The sequence below is a fragment of the Cavia porcellus genome, unplaced genomic scaffold (assembly GCF_034190915.1).
Source record: "Cavia porcellus strain 051 isolate PalLab524CR breed Dunkin Hartley unplaced genomic scaffold, mCavPor4.1 scaffold_11, whole genome shotgun sequence".
Classification (NCBI taxonomy): Eukaryota; Metazoa; Chordata; class Mammalia; order Rodentia; family Caviidae; genus Cavia; species Cavia porcellus.
Genome location: NW_026947494.1, coordinates 33,482,125 through 33,497,775, shown reverse-complemented (window position 1 = coordinate 33,497,775; position 15,651 = coordinate 33,482,125).

Here is a 15,651-nt window from a genome sequence, read left to right as displayed (position 1 = left end):
AATAGCTATAAAAATGATACATGATGATTTTTGTTTTTACGGAAAATGCTGTGTTCTAGTATGTCGTAGGGGAAATAGAATCATACAAGAAAACAAAATAAAAACAGATCCTGTTATTATTTATAGTCCTGGAATTGTTTTCTGCTTAATAGGACTCAGTTCCCACACTGATTAGAATCCTTCGTGTTGTCTGAATCACAATGCGGAGGGGAGTGGTAAAAGCTATCTCTTGTCTCATGGGCAGGGAAATACTGATGGATTCTTTTAAAGCACAAACTCCACAAAAACTCAGAGAGACTGTGCCTTTCATATTTTTGCATTAAATAGGTTTAAAGAGTAGTCAAGCAAACAATTAAATATTGTGCATGAGGGTGGGTTGAACAGCTTATATAGAAAGTACAGCTTATGTCACAAAGGAATAAAATGTGTATTATTTTTAGCCTAAGAATGCAATGTGGTAGAGTATGCATTCTTTTTTACTTTGTTAGTGTATCATAATAATTTTATTGATCTCCAAATCCTTCCTGTAAGCAAATGGGGAACATGAGTAATAATTCTCAAGGTCAGACTTGTGTCTTGAAAGTGTGCCTTAAATGTCCAAATAATGCAAAAAACATGGGGGCCAAAGTATCTTAATTTTTGTGATGACTTAAAAGTCAAAAGATATTTTGAGTATAGGGACCATCAACTACAGAGGAAAGGGGAATCTTTTGTAGTTTAAATTAGTATTATATGCTATTAGCTCTGTGGTTATGGTGACAGGGATGTTTTTTGTTTGTTCACTTTCATTATTACTGCTTTGTTCTTTTATTTTGTAGTTTTTATTTATACGAACCCAGAGTGTTCTCTTCTAAATTTAGAATTAGGCAAGATTCCAGTATAGCTGAAAGGAAAGGCAAAAGCGAATGTATTTTTATAATTCCACAAATCACTGAGGCATCATCATCTTGGTCTTTACTGGCTCAGGCTGCCTATTTTGTGTCTGTTCATTGGATTAGCTTGAAGCTCAGGCAGTAACAGTGTTTACCCAAATTTATAGCCAGAATTCAGGGCCAAGCAAGATGGATTTTGAGGTCTAAGATGGATAAATGGAGTACAATGAGGGTTGATAAATCTGTGGTTATCCAGAGGGAGGAAGAAAACAGGATGCTATATACCATGAGATGCCGTAGCTGAGGCAAGTCAAGTAAACAGAAAGGCAGCTAGATATTTCTGAACCTGGAATTTAATAGATAAATCCATGTTACAAAGTTCTGGAAGGGCTAGAGGAATAAAACAGTTAAACTGAAAGAGAGAAGTAAAAGGGGCAGCACCCTAAGATGAAAAAACAAAGAACGCCCGTCAACAAGCCCATGAGGCTACTAAATCTATCTTTATTTCTTCTATCCTTCCTCGGATCCTCAGGAGTTTCCGCTGCCACTTGGGCTCTAGAAGATTACTGCCATCTATCTTGCCCTATTCCTGCTTCGGTGAACTGTAGTCATGGTGTTAGCAACTGGAAGCTTCTCTTCTTTTACCATTGTTCTCTCGCCAGAGCCTCCCATTATCCAGAACTAAACAGGAAGTTCTGCAAAAAATGAGTCCTGGAAATGTAGTTTTGCTCTTCCGGTCCCAGTTTGATTGAACAGTACAGATAATTGGTGGTGGTTGTACAGTTCCTCCCACTAACTGTAAAATCACCATTAACTTGACTGGAAAATCTTTGTCATGCAAAGACTTCTGAGGAAAAACTGACACAGTTTTATTTTTACATTTTGCTCCCATGATTGTCTAAGGGCATCTGAATCTATTGTCTATTGTAAGGGTAGGCAACCTTTTCTTAAAGATAAAGTAGTGAATATTTCATGATGATGAACCATTCAGACTCTGTAACTACGATTAACTCTTTTGTTGCAGAGATCATAGACATGGAAATACTGAATGAACACATACGTGTTCTGATAGACTTACAAAAAACAGGTGCCGGCATGCAGGTCATATTTTTGTTATGCCTAGTTTCTTGATGATGGGTATTATCTATAGAAACCACAATGGAAAAACTACAAAGCTATTCTGAGCAAAGTTTAAATCCTGCATTTATTTTTATTTAATTTGAACAAATTTGTGTAAATCATGTAATTCAAACAAATTTGTGTAAATCATATTTTATGTTGTTGATGGTTTCACAATACTTACTAGACAGTTTCAATCTTGTATTTTCGTTGCAAATAAACAAATGAATACAAAATATTGAAGGCTCACAATATTTTGAACTAGAAATAGTTTTGCCTAAGAACTGCTTCATAACTTATTCTAGAAAAAGGTGATCAAGGAGCAGAACCCCAAATATTACTGTCCAGGTGAGATCAGACATTATTTAGCATTATACCATGCTATGGAGGCCATCACAATGATCTGTGTTTAAAGCCCAAAAGTATTAAATACATAATTAGCACTTGAGTTACGTGTGCAGAAATCTGAAATTACGAAAAGAACTTGCGAGTCTATTTGAGCAATGCTAATGCTAATTTATTATTGCCAAGTAACCTGGATCATAAAGACTGATACATTAAGTGACTGATGTCATTGTGCATATTTTCTTAAAATTATCCTCTTAATAAATTCTATTAATGCCATTGACAGCTCATAAATATTCAGATATTCACATTAAATAGGAGGTTCATTTAGGCACCTTTTAGTTTTTCTTTCTGAACCAGAAGAATGAAGTAAGCTTAGCTTAGAAGTAGAGCAGCTTATAATTTTTTTTAATTTCAAGTCAAAGTTGATCACGTTCCATTATGCTTTGATTCTGAAGTGCAAACTGGTCTCATCCTTATTCAGATTCTGATTACTGTTGGAGGTGGGTATTTATGGTACAAAATTATTGCCTTGGGAGAAAAAAAAATAAGATTTCATAATGTTGCAGTATCAAATACCTTTATTTTAGCAAAAAACTGAAGCTAATGTCCAATGCATATATTTTTGTTTGGTATTTTACTTGAATATTTTATATTAAATATTAAGCAATGCTTGTTTAACTATCAGTAAATTTTTTACTCTGAAAGTTATTTTGTTCTGAAGAGGTCTGGGAAGATGGCAGAACAGGAAGCCACAGAGTAAATGGTTTTTCTAAGAGAAACAGTTTAGATATTGGAAGAAGACAAGAACAAAAGAAGTGGGTCCCCTTAAACCAGGAGAAACCGAAATGAGAATTGAAGTCCACTGAGAGAATAGGAAAAAAAAAAAAAAAAGAAAAAGAAAAACTTAAACAGAAGAAGACGGTAGCTAGCAATGCTCTCCCTGGAGCTGAAACCACCATGCCAGAAGTGCTGTTGGGATCCAGAGAGGCATGGGCACAGTGAAGCTGGGGGCTAGCAAGCCCAAAGGACTTGGTGGGGAGACAGGGGGGCAGAGGGAAGCAGCAGACCAGAGAACTGCACTGATTGGTGCTGAGTGTGTGGGACTCAGTTCTCCCATGGGAGTGGGAGATTGGCCAGGTGCCATTTTGGTGCTGGGCAGGATAAGCCTATAGACAGAACTGTGGCTGGCTTCATCCAGCCACTCCTAACTCAGAGCAGACTGGTGGAAATTGCCTGGACTTAGTCCCACCCCTCTGTGTAGTCCAATAGCCACTGCTGAGGTTTCCCTACAGCTATCCCTAACCAACTCCACCCACCCGGCACACACTAATGTAGTGAAGACTCCCTATGGTTAACCATCTCAGAAGGGAGGGGCCAGCATGTCCTGCCCCTGTACTGCCCTGTCCCCTTACACTCCAGTAGTCACCAGCGGACTGGGGAAAGCTGCTAACAGAAGAAATACCTAGCCAACACACTTCAGAGTAATTGTAACCAAACATGAAGTTCCTGGGATCCCGCTACCCACTTGTGCAGCAGATACCAGGAATATGACAGGAGGAAGAAGCAAAAGGGAATCTCTGGCCTCCAAACCAAGCAGTACTGGTCCAGGAGATGTAAACACAGAAGAGATTGGGAATTGCACACATGCAGTTTTTGAAGAAACAGCAACTCAAATAAAGAAACAACTCCATGAAGCTATAAAAGGACTTAAAACAGAAATACTATTACAGGTAGAAGAAGATATGAGAAACAAAATAAAAGAATTGCTAAGCACCTCTAAAGAAGACACAGATGAAAGAATAGGGAGCATAGAAAAAGGAAGGAAGCCTTCAATGAAGAGTATAAAAAATTTAGAACACATGAAACAGATTCAAAAAGACTGCCTGGAAATTAAAAACTCCATTGAAAGCTGGCAAAACTGCTTGAAAGAAACTAAAGATAGATTATCAAACCTTGAAGACAGGTTTGTAGTTCATGATTATGAAAGAAAAGTTCTCTTAAAAATAACAAGGAACCAGGAAATAACAATACAAAGGCTAGCAGATGACAAGAGAATCTATAACTTAAGAATAAAAAAAATGAGTGAAGAAGCAGGGGTAAACACAAATGAAATACAAAGACTATTTACAGAAATAATTAAAAAGAACTTTCCAAGCATAGGAAAAGGAAATGATATTCAGATATAGGAAGCATACAGAATTCCAGCCAGCTACAACCAAAATAGATCTACACATATAATAATCAAGATGCCAGAAATTCAACACAAGAACAGAATATTAAAAGCTGTCAGAGAAAAGAAACAGATCACCTATCAAGGAAAACCCATCAGAATCATGGCAGACTTCTCAAAACAAACCATCACATCAAGAAGAGCTTGGAGTGAAGTACTCCAAGTACTGAAAGAAAATACTCTCCAACCCAGATTGATGTATCCTACAAAACAATATATCAAAATTAATGAAGAAACAAGATCCTTCCATGACCAAGAGGAACTGGGGGAGTTCATGATCACCAAACGAGCCCTACAAAAAATACTGAAGGATGAGAGAGAGAGAAAAAAAGACCATCGTTTCAGGAACAGTGGCAGAGGGGACTCACTGAATGGGGCAGACAGTAGAATGAAGGGGAAAAGTAGACAACCAATGGTAGAAAAATAACATGGCAGAGATGAGGAGAGAGGTTGGCTATAATCACTAATATGGATGGCCTCGATTCACCAATAAAAAGAAACACAGGCAGAGTGCATCAGGAGATAGGGTCTATCAGTATGCTCTATATAAGAAATACAATTAATCCAAAAGAGGACTTATAGACTGAAAGTCAAAGATGATTAAACAATGCTCTGTGTGACAGGGAACTGGATAAAAGTTGGGGTAGCTTGCCCATCAGCTGCAGATTGATTGGAAAAACATAACACTTTTATACAATGGAAAACTACTCAGCTATAAAGAAGAAAACCTTGAGGCTCTTATAGGTGAATGGCTATAACTTGAGATCAAGCTCAGGGGTAAAAAAGGTTCAGAATCACTTAGGTGAATAGCAGGCTTCCTCCCTAATCTAAAAACTAAAGGAGTTAGTGGGATGCAAAATGTACAATGCACCCTGTGAAAGTGAAAGGGGAGGAATTGTCTAAAAAGGGAAGGCAGTGGCCATTGTTAATCTTATATCATGATTTAAAACCCAAATTGTTTTCATTGTTCTGTTTAGTTTGGTTTTATTCTGTTCCAATTTGTCTTGTTGTATTAGATTTGATGACATGGACAGCTATTACAAAAATATTATGATAACCATTTTTGATTTTATGTTAACTTGATATGAAGCCTTGTATTGCTTTCACTGTTTGTTTTGACTGATTTTACTCTATTTGATTTTTTTTGATAGTATCAAGTCTGAGGGTATAGGCAACTACTTTGAAAACTATAAGAGTCACTATGATACCTATTCTGATTTGACTATTATCTTCTTTTAAAGTCCTGCAATGTCTCCAGTGTTTCATTTTTATTGGTTTTGTTCTGCACTGGTTTTTTTCAATATTATTATACCTGATGATATGGGCAATTCTTTTGAAGATAGCAAGAGGCATTATAGTAACCATTGTTGATCACCCTGTATTTTGTTTTTATGTCTTGTACTATGTCCATCCTTTTGCTTTGACTGACTCTATTTTGTTTTGTCATATTTGGTTTTATTCTCTTCAAAAAATAATAACTGTAGGAGTAATAAAACCCAAAATGTATAATTGTTATTATAAAAAAGAGAGGGAAAGAAAGTGCTCTAAAGGGCATAACTGCATGTATGTATAAGTGTGTAAATAGATAAGCATATTACCAAGTTTTTGTTGGATCACTGATCAGAACTGTTTGCAATCTCACAGGTTGAATATCCACTTTGTGTGCTTTAACTTTGTAACTTGAACAATTATATCCAAGATGACAATATGTAACCCATCAATTAGTGATTTCTTACTGTTTAATGTTTGGAATTCTGTATTACTTCTCTTTTTTATGTTTTGCTTTTTTTCTCTTTAAAAAGTGTTTTTAAAAGTTATTTTGTTATGAATAATAATTTTCTCAACTAATTTGGTTCACTGTTCTCTGAGAAGATGTTTTAGAGTACAATAAGGCACTTTTGCTTACATAATAAACATTTGTTATATTAAAAAGTTAGAGATTTTCATAGGGAGATACACATTACTGAATAAATGTATTTTCCAGATTACTTTGTAGTAATAAAAAGTTACCGATTGTATTCTGAACACTTAAATTTTAAAATCCAGGTTGAGAAAGAATAAAATATTTCCTTTTAACCTGAGCATAGGTAGGCACCTCTTTTAACATCTTATTTTCTATTACTATATTTTCTTTCTCTAATTATTGACAATGTCAAATGCCTGCTCTTCTCAGAGAAACTGGCATTTGTATATCTCAGCACATGCTCCATTGAAAATTTTCTCAACAGCACACTCTTCTGTAGTGTGTACATTTCCAGAACTTCGTTCTTGTGTATCAGACTGAATTTCATGTGTGTGATGCCATACAATCAGCTGTGTATCAATGCCTGTATTTTACACATGTCACAGTTTTGCTTCCAAAGTTGAGAATGTGATAGCCGCATGTATTTCCTGATATTCTTCCCATCTCAACTTGTCTCATTTAAAGGACTAGTCAAAAAACGCACAAAAGAGAAACCCTGCACACATACCCAGAGACATATCTGCCCTCTTCTCTCCACGTCCTACATCTTCCACTCCAACGAAAAGTAAATAGATAATTCTTAATAATTAGGATTCTGGAACACCTAAAAGGTAAGAATTTGACTCAATTATCTGGTACAATTTATATTAACAAACGAACACTTTTTGTGCTGAAGATTTTCCATTCAATTTCTTAGTGATCTTGGATTTTATTAAAAACACAAGAGAAAAGTTCTGCTACATGTGTGTGTAGCTGAAAAGTCCAAATCCTAGAAGGTCCTCAGGACAAGAAAAATATTTCCTCAGAGGCTATAAAATCTTACCAATTTGTGTGTGGGAAAAATTCCTTGTAATACTAAATGACAACATTTTTAGTTCTATGCATTAGGATACTTCACACAGATTACCCCAGTACACACATGTACTTTGGAAACATAGAATCATTCTGTCATACTTATTCTCTCCAAAAGCAAAATGCTACTGAGGGTTGTAGCATAAGCCAAGCAAGTTCATTCCTTTAATGACAAGTGGTTCCTCTTTGCTTACATAAGATGAAATATTGTGTTTTGAACAGAATTTCAAAGTCAAATTATATTGGCTCAGATGACTAGATGAAAACTAGAAACATGATAACTTTATGACCTTTTAAGGTTGATTTGATCTCACTATATTAATTTTTAGAAATTATGTCATTTATTCATATTATGTGTATTAAAATATGTCTTTTTTTAACAAAATGCACTTAAATATTTAGAAAAGTATTAAGCGCATAATTTCATCTTAGAAAATTATGGCAGTAAATTATAATATTAACAAAAAGTTTTTTTCTCACTTGTAAAATCTCTATTTTCCCCTTTTTTGTCATTGGTGATTGAACCCAAGGCTGAGCCATATCCCCAGTGCTTTTTATTTCATATTTTGAGAAAGCATCTCACCAAATTGCCCAGACAAGACTCAAATGAAATCTTCATACCTGAACTTCCCAATTCATGCTGGGATCACAGGGATTCTCCACCAAGCCCAATTTGTAGCTTTAATTCATAGAAGTTGTCACTGATTATATTTGTAGAAACAAATCTGAGAACAGATGCACACACTATTTTATCACTTGGGGCAATATCAATATATGACCTGGATGAATGTTGCCTAATTGGCAATTTTCTTGAAATGGGAAATATATATACATCTAAAATCTCACATATACATACACATATATATTAATGTATAATTGTTCTACTACAATGACATAACGCTACAATTTATAGGCTAATAGAAAATTCAAATGAGGGCTGGGGATTTAGCTCAGCAGCATAAGCACTTGCCTTGCAAGCCTGTGGTCATGAGTTCGATCCCTGGTACCAGTAAAAATAAAAAAAAAAAAAGAAAGAAAATTCAAATTACATTAATGGGAGATGGGATATAGACAGGATTTATTGCTGTAACACTGAATTTTTGGATCTTTATTCTTTAGATGTGAATAGTTAAAGGAGAAGCTTTAAATAAGGGAAAACTGCTTGAGGCTGTAACAGGGGAAAAAGTGAGTAAATGCCTTGTAATAATTTGGATCTCACTGCAAGGTTCAGTGAGCTCCAGAAGAGCAGTTCATGTTTAATGCATATGGCAAAACCACAGTTAGATGGAAATTTTTTCCACTCCTCATGCAATGAAGGCCACCAAGGTAAAAAAAAAATGTGTTTGAAACTGAGTGGTTCTACTTGGTTCTACTCTGCTGAACAGAGTATTCATAAGACCAAGGTCACTTTGTGAAGACTGGCATATACTCCTTTAATACTACTTACGATTGTAGGATGAAAAATCAGCTTCTGAAAAAGGAGAGAAAAAATTGTTTCCTACAGTGTTGGCAGAGTTTTGACCCGAGATGAAACATGGTTTATTCTGCCTGATCTATCAAGTGTAAACCACGTGCAGATACAGAAAAAGCGGGATACTTCTATATAAGTGTTTTTGTCACACTGAAGTGGCTCATGTAGTGACCTTGCTTTGTGATCATTAATGGTCTAAACTCAAAATTTAAGAAAACTCAATAGGCACAAATTTTGAAAACCAATAAGAAACTGAAATTGAGATATCTGTAAGTATTTCTATAAGGAGTCTTCGACATTTCTGATATGTGTACATATTACGGGCCTCAGTTTAAGATCAAGTCTGCTGAAATCCCTGAAGAATTTGTATTGATAAATCCTTACCCTAAACCAAATAGTTTTAAAAATTCTGGAAAGATATTAATTTTGATTTTTTTGTTTCTAAGAAATACGAATATAAATCATCTTCATTTATATAGTTTAAAGTTGTTTGTGATGTCATTGGAGGTTTCTGGCTTCGTATAGTTATTTCCATGAGAAATGACTGTGTGCATATCTTCCTTGACTTTTTTTTATATTGACTCTATTCTGTAAACTTAAAAATTTATTTTGAGATATTTCCTCAGTATAGTCAGTTCTTTCAGCAATGTGAATAAAAATGTAAAATATATAAACTTGAGGATTCATTATGCTAAGGAATAGTTGGGAGACAGTCACAGGCAATGGGTTCAATCAGGTATTTTGACAAATAAATAGTTCTAAATTTCAATCAATTTAGAAAATACAGATATCGAGGCATGGTATAGCACATATATAATCTTAGAACTTTGGAAGATGAGACAGGAGGATTACAATGTGTTTGAGGCCAGCCTGGGATACATAGTGAATTTAAGATGGTCCTGCACTGAAAATTAGGATTCTGTCTCAAAAAACAAAACAACAAAAATAAATGGAAAAAACATAATAGGGACTGCCTTATACAAATATTATTCTTTAAAAATACAAAATAATGTGTAAAATGTGACTTCTTAGCTCATAATGAAGAGTTCATAGATGAAGATCTTTATCCAAGGTCCATACTTGCCCATTTAAAGTTTTATTCCAATCAAATGACAAAGAGATGCCACATGATATTAATTTTCTTAGTTATGCCTGTGACAGAAAACTTTAACTCCATTGCAAATCTATCTTTTAATGAGATCTGAGAATTTGACAAGCTAGACATTCACAGGTAGCAATACATATTGCAAATTGTTTTTTAAGCTGTTTAAAATTTTGAGTCATGATGGAGAAGAAATAAGTTTCTGAAAAGCTAAGATTTAATGTCCTATTTGAAAGTGGAAATATGCCTTTATTTTTGTGCAAATTTAATTTCATTGCCTGATTTTGGGTCCTGTCTCCTACTGTCTTAAGGAATCTCTCTTTGCCTTATTGCTATTTGTTTCCCATTCATTTAGATCTTCTCAATATTAAAAACAGACCACAAGTAAAGCTTGACATATGATCGTATCTCTCCTATTTTAGGATCAAATCCTAATTCATACACCTTGACCCTTGCTGTCCACTCAGAATACATACACACATACACACACACACACACACACACACACACACACACACACACACACAAACACACCACCCACAGCCTGCCCACTGAACTAACCACAAGAACTCCCTATAAGTGTGGACCACAGTTCTTACGCACTGGTATGCTTTTTTTTTTTAATTTTTTTTTTTAATTTTATTTAAGGAGAAAAGAAAAAAAAAGCAGAGAAAGGGTACAAGTTATACAGATTTACAGAAAAAAAAATAAACAGTAGGAAATCACTAGTTAATGGATTACATATTGTCATCTTAGAAATAATTGTTCAAGTCACAAAATTAAAGCTTGTAAAGTGGACATTCCAACAATGATACTGCAAACAGTTCTGTTCAATGATCCAGTAAAACTCTGTGATATCATTTCCTATCTTATATACTTAAATATACATGCAGTTATATAGTTTAGAGCACTTTCTTTTCCTCTCTTTTGGCACTGGTATGCTTTAATGTTGGGCCTCTACCTAGCCATTCGGATTCACAAGTCCTGCCATTGTTGAATTCTCAACTTTACAAGGTAAGAGACACTAATACATCTTCAGAAATAGGGGAAATGATGTTGGCCAATTATCTTTTAGCAGGAGCATGGTGTAACTGTTAAACAGAACATCTGCATTTTAATTTCCATTAAGCAAATTGTAATCTTCAATAAACTAGTAGTCAAATTCTACAAAGACAAAATGATTTGATGTGAAGTATTTGTTGGTTTCTATGGTGAATATTTGCACCTTGGAATATTTCATGACACAGATGTGATATCAGCAAATTAGAAGTTTAGAAGAGATATGTAGATGTAAATCTCATACAAGGTGATCAGAGCAGATTGGATCCAGATTCAGCATACTCCAGGTCAATATAAATGAAGTTGCCTCTTGTTGACACAAAAGTTGTGATGTAAACAATTGAAACTCATTGTTATCGGCCATTTATTTATTTATTTATTGGTACCAGGAATCAAACTCAGGACCTTGCACTTGCCAGGCAGTGCTATGCTGCTGAGCTATGTCTTTGGTCCTTGACCAATTATTTTTATAGAAAACTTGAATATGAATTTTCCAGAAATGCAAGAAACTGTGTATGTTTGTAAAGCATAAATTATTACTTGGGAGGTCAAAGTGTTAAATCACATGATTTATGAAGACTTCTCCACGCAGTATCTAAAAATACAAGAATCTGATAGAAAAGATTGCAGGCAGGGTGGAAGGGCTGGGGCAAAACCCTCTATGAGGTTTTCTACGTTAATCTCATGTTAGTTTGATTAAACGCAGAAATTGCATAGCAAGGACATTCTTCACCAAATTTCCAGTTCATGAACTTTCATGTACTTATATGTTTTATTTCATTTAAAAGTTCTCTTCCATTTCTTGGAAATGAAAGGAGAAAATTAAAGTTAATTAAAATTGACCATGGTGATGGATCATTCTTTCTCAACTCTATACCCTGTTTCATGCTGGTCTCCTTCAGCAAAGCTGATTTGCAAAAGAAAAGTCTGAATTGTGCAGGAAGGGAGGTTGAAATAACGCTTTTAGGTCTGTTTATTGGCTCAGTTTTCACTGTGCAGAGATGCTTTCTGAGTGTTTTACAAAATTATATAACAGAATTCAAAAGTATACTAGAATGATACGTTATCTTCCAAATTCCAAGACTGCAGTAACAATTAAGGTTCTTAACAGTTTATGGAAGGGAAAAAACAGACCAAAGCAAATTTTATTTTTAAGTGCAATTAATTCAGGAGGATGGCAAGTAGGAAAATGACTTTCACAGAAGTTTTGCACAGATATTAGTTTATTTTTCCCTCTTTCCTTTTATGCAAAATAGAAGAGAGTAGTAAGTGACATAAGAAGATATTCTATTTGAGACAGCAGAAGCTTGGTGCTCATCTGTAATTTTCCCTTGATTCCACATGTGACTATGGATTATATCTATGGAAAGTATTGAGGCCTTAGACAGCTGATACAGAACTGAGAACAGTTGCTTGGGGTTTACTGAGATCAATTAAGAGATTGTACCAGACTGATTATCAATTCTAAAAACCAATGTGGCTTTACCCTTGTTGTACTCTGATGAAAATAAGATCACCCATGACTAAAAAATTGCAACTTTGTGTAATGTGCTTAGGGTACACTTTACTCACAATTTATGCATGGCAAAAACAAACAAACAAACAAGAACAAAAAGCAGACAAACAGGATTTGAGAATTCATCACAAGACATAAGAAACTATAAGCAAATTATACTTTAGGTCTAGAGAATTAGGTCAGTGGCTCAAGCACTTGCCTGGTAAGTGCAAGGTCGTGAGTTTGATCCCAAGTACAAAAAGAAAAAGAAAAGAAAATGATGCATTAGCACCCTTTTGTTGCCAAGGAGATGGAGTTCCAGTTAAAAAAGTTTTGTAGTAGAAAATCTGAGGAATAGGCAAGAGAGGGTTGTTCTAAATGAAAGTTACAAGTGGAAACTGACTTTTGTGCAATACTAAAGTCCTGTGTCCTGGCTGGAGTTTGCTGGGCTTCCCTTCTTGTTTCATTCACTTTTTCTTTATGTATATATGCTGTCTCAGGTTACTAGAGATTTACCAAACCTCACGTCCTTGGTGTAGCTGTTCCTTGGAAAACCCCTTTTTTCTCTGTAGAGTGAATGGTTGATGGGTGTTATATAAGCCCCCTTCAATGTTTTCAGTTTGAAAAGAAATTTTTCAAGAATTCTGTTAAGATAAATAATGAAATCTCTAAGTCAGTCGTAGGCAGAGGAACAAATCACATGGGAAAGAATTTTCAAGCCTCCTCAGCTGTACCACATTTAAAAACCTTGACTTGAACCTGTGAACATTAAAGTTACTATGTTTCAATTCAACTAATCAAAAAAGAAAATACAACATACTGCAAATGAATTTGTTTGTCTACCTAATTTAATTCAATATTAAACCTTTTGGATGTTTTTACATGTGTACTTCCTCCAATGTAATTTTTTAAAAATTCATCTGAGCTCTCCAATAATATTTTCTTCCTATGCACAAAGTGTGGGTGATGATACAGTCATGCTATTTTTCCCCTTCTACTGTGTGTCGTTTTATGGATCTTTTTGTGTCTGTATCCTGTCCTTGGTCCTTTTTACGAAGTATCATTGACAGTAGTGTGTCTCTGATTCTCAAGACAGTAATGGCTACATTTGTTTGTTTGTTTTTTTGATTGTGGTCCTTGTACTAAGTCTGAGAGCAGAATTGTGTCTTACATTCTCTAAAAGGAATTTTGGGCATTTTCTAACTTCTCTTTGTTGATTTTCAGATGGCATTTTAGGTAAATTCATCTCCGCTTCCATTGAATTTTCAGGTATCTTGGACTTTCCCATCCTTAGCCATTTTTCTATCTTTCACTGTTGAATTCTTGGAATTTATCTGAGAAATATCTTCTTCTCAAATTGAGTTCTGCATGAAAAATAACCAGAAACCTCAACCTTTAGTGGGATCTGACAGCCTGATAGCAGTTTCCCGGGCATCTTCTATCTTTTTCTAACTTGAAGAAAAAGACATAAACCAGTTATTTATATACTTGAAATAATGTCTTTCTAGATGTCTTTGATCACAGAGTAATTTTAGCTTTTAAGATGCCAAGGGTAAGGTTAGCTACTCCTGGTCATTCTTTCGTTCCTACATTTAATATGTTTCACAGGTGAGTGTTTCAATGACAAGATGATATTACAAAACCAGCCACACTCCTACTCCATAGCGATTCCTTTCCTTTGCTCTCTTAGATCAGATAACTGAATCTCCCTTGTTGCTATCAAAGCATGATGTTGTAGTCAGGGGTTGTACACAAAGACCAACTCAGGTCAGGACATGGAGTTTATAATATTTTATAATGGTCACCGGAAGTTAACACAGGAGAATGCAGGAAATCTATCCGCAACATCAACGACATAGATTATTTAAGTCAAGAGCCTAAACCCCATGGCAATGTTCCACATGAGTCCAGATAAAAACCCAGAGCTTAGGACAACGCCTCCACAAGTCCAACTGGAAGTCCAGGGCCCACAAGGACTCATGCCAGTCTCTTTTACGGATTCGTGCTGGGAAGACCCAAGGGTCAGCTGTGGAAGCCAGAAAGTCCATGCCAGCAGGATGAAGGAGCTGTGCTAGTGGGATGAGGGTTCTACACTGGAGCTGGGAAGTCACACTCACAACAAAGAGTGGGGCTGTCCTGAAAGGAACCACAGCTGTCCTCGGCGACATGGAGGCCCCGAGCTCCTCCAACGACAAGCACAGTCAGGTACGTGCCAGGAAGCAGCGTGACGAGTTCATCCTGGAGACCAGGCAGCACATGTCTTCCCCTCCGGAGCCAGTAAGCCATGCTCGATGTGAAGACCAAAGCTTCTCCAGGAGAACCAACAGCTCAGACAGCAACTTGTAGGAGAACTAACAATGCCTCCATAATGCCTCAATCCCACTCCAACACCTCTCTTCTCCACCTATTTATCCTGGCAGCCCTCCTCAGGTGGAGCATCTTCTCTCAATGCATGCTGATGTAATCCAGCTGGCGTTAAGCTGACCACTAGTTATCAAACCATAACACATGATCAAAGCATTAAGGAACAGTTGCCTTGTTTACTTCTTTTATTCAATTGATTGTCTCATGCAGCTGTGGACCTCTGCACACAGTGCCCTTTTCACTTATCTGTGGTCATTTTAGGCCATTGTCATCACTGTCAACACAGCTGAAACTCACTTTCTCATGTCAGAAACACCGATCAAGGCCTCATCTCCCTGCCTCCTCTCAACAATACTCTTTACAAACATCTCCTATCACAGTGCTGCCAGAGTTACTTTTCAAAATACCATTATGAGGATGTAATTTTCCCATTGTGTATCTGGACTTTAAAAAAAAACACCGAGTTCTTTGGCTGATAATGAAAGTATAATTTAGTCAGATCTTAACTTTCTGAGGTCATCTCTTTTGTTTGAACTGCACAAGGGAAACGAACTTGTGCTTTCCCCAAAGCATGTGCTCATGATTTTATCTCTTGCACCATCCTTTTCTACAGCACTTGACACACTTCCCAAGTCATATTTAATTTCCAGAGTCTCTGTGGCCACCATTTTTCTGGCTACCATATCCTCCCACCTATGTCCCAGTCTGTCTCTACAGAGATTGGGCCCACAGAGATTGCATATTTGGTCCAGTCAGAACTAAAGTTAAACCCCGAG